Source organism: Mus musculus, chromosome 1 (assembly GCF_000001635.26).
Source record: "Mus musculus strain C57BL/6J chromosome 1, GRCm38.p6 C57BL/6J".
Classification (NCBI taxonomy): domain Eukaryota; kingdom Metazoa; phylum Chordata; class Mammalia; order Rodentia; family Muridae; genus Mus; species Mus musculus.
The window spans coordinates 88,754,643-88,759,490 of NC_000067.6; the positions used below are offsets into that span (position 1 = coordinate 88,754,643).

Below are 4,848 nucleotides of genomic sequence, written 5' to 3' on the forward strand. Positions count from 1 at the left end.
TCACCAGAGACTCTATTTCCAGGTGAATTGTGTGACTTGACTATTCCTCTCAGAACCTGGCAGGTATCCTTCAGGGCCGGCAAGGGTGAGGTTCTCCCCCAAACTCTTTATAAAGTATCTATTTTGATGTTCTCCTGGAGGGTCACTGTGGTGGTTTGAATATGCTTAACCCAGGGAGTGGTGCTATTGGGAGGTGTGGTCTTGTTGCAGTAGGTGTGGCCTTATTGGAGGAAGTGAGTCACTGTGAGGGTGGGCTTTGAAACCCTCCTGCTAGCCACATGGCATCCAGTCGGCTCCTGGATTCCTTTGGATGAAGGTGTAGTAGAACTCTCAGCTCCTCCTGCACCATGCCTGCTTGGAAGCTGCCATGCTTTCCGCCTTGATGATACTGGACTGAACCTTTGAACCTGTAAGCCAGCCCCAATTAAATGTTCTTTTTAGGAGTTGCCTTGGTCATGGTGTCTGTTCACAGCAGTGGAAACCCTAATTCAGACAGTAACCTAGCAGCCTCCCCTGACTCTAAACAACATGATGGGCTGACAGATAATGTCTTTCTCGCTGGAGGTCTTGGCCACCCCCAAACCCAGCTGAAGAGGGAATTGGTCTGGAGCAAAGCCTGTGAGCCAAAGGTGTGTGTGCTGATCCGAGGTAAGAGGAAATAAACATGGAGCCATGTTTTTCTTTTCTCCCAGACGGGTAAGAGAGAGTCTAGGCTCAGTCCTAAGCCAGGCATGGCCGCCAGCCACCATAATTCCCAGGCTGAACCATGGAAAAGTAAATCTTATGCCCCAGTCCAGCTAATTCTTAATAAAAAGGGAGGAACTGTGCCCTCCCTTAGCCTTGTGTGGGCTGAATCAGACCTTGTCTGCCACAGTTGGTTATCTCCCCTAGGATGGAGTCTTCTGACCGAGGTGAAGTCTATTGTCCTGCCACATCTGCAGCTTCCTGCAAGAAGCCACCACCTGCTGAGCAGCTGAGCTTGCTTTCCTGACGAGATGCTGACAAAGCAGGAAGGAGATCCTGGCAAAGAGGGGGATGGATTTCCCCCCCTTTAAAAATTCAGACTCAAGAATTAAAGTTGAACCTTGATCAGAGAACTTGGTCTTGGCTCCTTATTTCTCTTGCTGTCCTTCCCATCCATCGCCAGCTTTCTTTTCAGGAACCCAGTACCCCGTGGCTGCTGTCGGCTACAGTCTCACTCTCTCCATCCTCCTTGGGAGATTCATCTTGTCCCTGTTTCCTAAGCCCCTGTAAGAAGTAGTTGTAAATTTTCTTACAAACCTAATTTTCTGCCCGGAGATCATAGCAACTTATCTGTTTCTCAGTCCTGCCTGTTTTAAAATCAGCTTTCCCCAATACTCCTGTGGTTCCAATCTGTGGGCAGTAATTTGACACTAACCACAAAGAGCCAGTGTCCCTCTCCCCCACCCCCGCCCCCATGATAAACTTATATCTCAGGAAAAAATAAACAAACAAAAGCAAAACAAAACAAAAAAAAAACCCAAACTTTACATGGTCAAAGAGTTACATAACATTTAATTATCAACTTTCTTGAAATTAAGAGAGGAGCTGTTGGAAAGCGAGCTACCGGCCAGCAGGAGTGATGACTATTGGCTCAGGAGGGTTAACTGCTGAGCCAGACACTGCTTTCAATGCCTTTTGGTGGGCAAAATAAAGATAGTTCTCAGTAGCTACCTTCAGTGAGAAATGAAGACAGACCTGTGCTCAAGGCACAGAAAAGGAAGACAGAACTAACTCTCCACAATCTTATCTATCCTCAGGAGAGGGGACATGGCAGAGCTGGGGTGTGGGGATTTCAGGGCCAGGTCCCACTCTAACCATTTGGCCGCATGATATGTTTGCTGTGCAGGATGTGTGAAAGCCAGAGGCAGAGGTACTTGTCACTGTCGTCAGGAAAAAAATCTACCAAAGACAGAAAAATTATCTGGAGGCTCCAGCGCACTTGCCCTGCTTCAGACACAAACATAATCAGTTACTCCCGCTATTGTGTCCAAAATGATACCGGGATGTATATGTCTTAATTCTCAGAAAATTAAGCATTCGACTGTTGAAGCCACATGACTTCTCTCACACAAATTAGATTTCCTCCACCCCAGGGATTCTGACCCATAGCGTTGTCACTTCCGCCAGGGCCACAAGGGGGTGCTGTGGACGACCAGCCCGAGTTGATGGAAGGAGGCCCATTCACTTCCCCTGTAGGAGCCAGAGCCACACTGTGACATTTCAGTCAGTTTAACACCACTCAGCAACATTTCCAACCACTCTGAGGGTGTGAGCCTCCGGGCTCCACTGAGTATAAAAGCTCCCCTCAAAAGGGACATGAGAGCCAAACATGTGTTCCTAATGGGCACACCAGGGGTGACAAGGGCTCTATTCCATTGCTAGGACAACCCTGCTCCCGGGCTGGCGAACCAGGCCCACCCATCAGTCCATCCATCCCATGGTTCACTACAACTCCAGGCGAAGCCTCATCGGGTGCTAGTAAAAAGAAATCTCTATGCTTTCCTTGGAAGAATAAGTCAAGTCCCTCTCCACTGCCGGTTACATTGCTCTTCACTGGATTGTGTGCGGCTAAGGCTAAAAGGAAGACTCCATCCGCCAAGGCCCACAGTGAGAGAGTGCGCTCCACTTCCTGAAGAGTGGGAGGTGTTTGGCTGCAGTCTCCAGCGGGTTTCAGAATCCTGTCTAACCATCCGTTTTCATTACAAACCCCCTCCTTTGAGTCAGAGAAATTACAGCTCACAGACTTGGCTAATTTACATGCTTCCCAATTATATACCTTGATGCAAACAAGAGAATTCAAGCGTTTAGTAGCAACAATGGCTGAAGACTGGAATAAGCCAAGCCCCTTAATCATCATCAGGGGGATTCTGACTTGTAGGCTGACACAAACAAAGGAAGACGTCCAGGCTGGGTGGTTGGAGCTGGAAGTCTTTGGAATCTTTTTTCTTTTCTTTTCCTCTTTTCTTTCTGTTTTTCCCACATTCTTGGAGCTAGCAAGGCATACAAACAAATACAAAATCCAAGCAGCAAAATGTATTTGGTTGCTCACTGGAAATCCTAAATGCTCCACAGAATGGAGGGTTTTTTTGTTTTCTTGGCAGTTTCTCTGTTCCCAGACCTTTAATCCTGAAGATTCTGGGATCTGGAGGCAAAGGGATGTTTTGCTGTTTGGGGCTGACTGAGTTACAGGGGCAGAAGAGAGAGTGTGATTGACACAACAAACACCCACTGTGATCCCTCCCTCCCCAGCCCAGGCCAGCTGTATCCAATCTGGGAAGCTGGGGTGGACTCTTGCCACTTCTCAGGCAGTCAGGCGGACAGCCCTGAGGATCACAGCCCTCTTAAATCTGAACCCACGACTTCACCCTCAGCTCGGGGCTGTCATTTCCTCCCCCTTCTGCCCTATTAGTCTCCCATCCCTAAACATCTGCATTCTGCCTGCTTCTGTCCACCCTGCACCAAGTGACAGGAAATTAGATGTCACCAAGACCAGTCACTCCCACAGAGATGCCATATTTCCTGCCCCTGCCAGGCTTTTCCATGCTGTTTGCCAATTTTGTCTTATTTGTCCCTCCATCTCTTCTGATTCTCCATCACAGATCTCTCTCAAATAACAGACACTCCTGTGCTGGCAATGGGTTGATGTCCCATAAGCCCATCCTAAGTTGAATGTGACAAGTTGAAAATGCATTCAAGACTCATTCTACTGAAGGTCACACTGGGAGCTGAGCTCTCGGGACTGGACCACAGGGCACTAACCTGGAAAATATTCACACTTAGAGTCAGATGTGGTGTTTCTGCTGAGTTTCTGCTTATCACTTTCATAACACCCTAATGTCAACATTCTGAAGTGAAGACTGTCACCACGTAAAGCACTAAGCGTGTGTGTTTGCTCCCAAGGGCTGCTGAAACAAATCACCAATAGCAGGGTGTCCCAGACAGGAGGCTCTGAGGAGGAGTCCGCTTGGGCCTCTGTCTAGCTTCTGGGGAAACCTCTGTCTGCTGCTGTGTCCAGTTTGACCTCCTTCTAGCATCTTCTCTCTGGGTGTGTCTATGTGTCTGGTTATAAACACACCAGCCATTGGATTCAGAGTGACTATTCTATCCCTGGGAACTCATCAGAACTCTCTCCTGTCTGCAACGTCTTCATTCCATAAGGTCCTGTTTCTGGGCTCCAGCAATTAGGTCTTGAACTTGTCCTTTAGCTCTGGCCATTGTAACAGATGTCTGACATTCAGAAACACTCACTAGATTTCAGCCTTTCTTAAAAGAATTCTTTATCAGTCTCTATACTTTCTGGGTATGACATGTGGAGAGCCCTGTTCTAAGTCACTTCACACCATGAGAAACTCTGCGTGACTGCACTTTATAAAGCCAACTTTACCTGAGTGCAGTTGCAGAAGTCTGGTGACTCCTCCTCTCCCGGCATTAAACATCATCACCCGCCCAGGACAACCACGAGGCCCAGGCTGAGAAATAGCTTATTCCTGCAAGCCAAAAGGTATCACTGATAAACTTATCCAAGTAAGCTGGGAACACAGGGGCAAACGAGCATATTAAAATGGTCAGAAAAACCAGGTCTGAGAACTTACTGAATATACCAGATCGACAGATAATGGAACACCACCATCTGGACTTCATAAAGAGAAAGATATAGTCATGCAACAGACACAACCCCTCTGGCTTGTTATCCAACCCAGTGCATATATGAAAGAACTGAGAGATAGACAAGCCACCATTGGCTCAGGGCTGCAGCTCAGCAGGGTCCCCACTGCTTGATGCAGCCCTTTTGAAGTAAGAAGCTCTCCCTGCCACCCAAGCTCT

At 47.9% G+C, this 4,848-nt stretch overlaps 1 long non-coding RNA gene across 1 annotated transcript; it reads left to right on the forward strand.

Moving 5' to 3' along the window:
* Positions 1 to 247: 247 nt before the first annotated feature.
* On the forward strand, positions 248 to 1,091 carry Platr5 (pluripotency associated transcript 5). The gene is made up of 3 exons (NR_040493.1): positions 248 to 316; positions 442 to 648; positions 892 to 1,091. It is a non-coding gene; the product is annotated as a pluripotency associated transcript 5 (long non-coding RNA).
* The last annotated feature ends 3,757 nt before the right edge of the window (positions 1,092 to 4,848 follow it).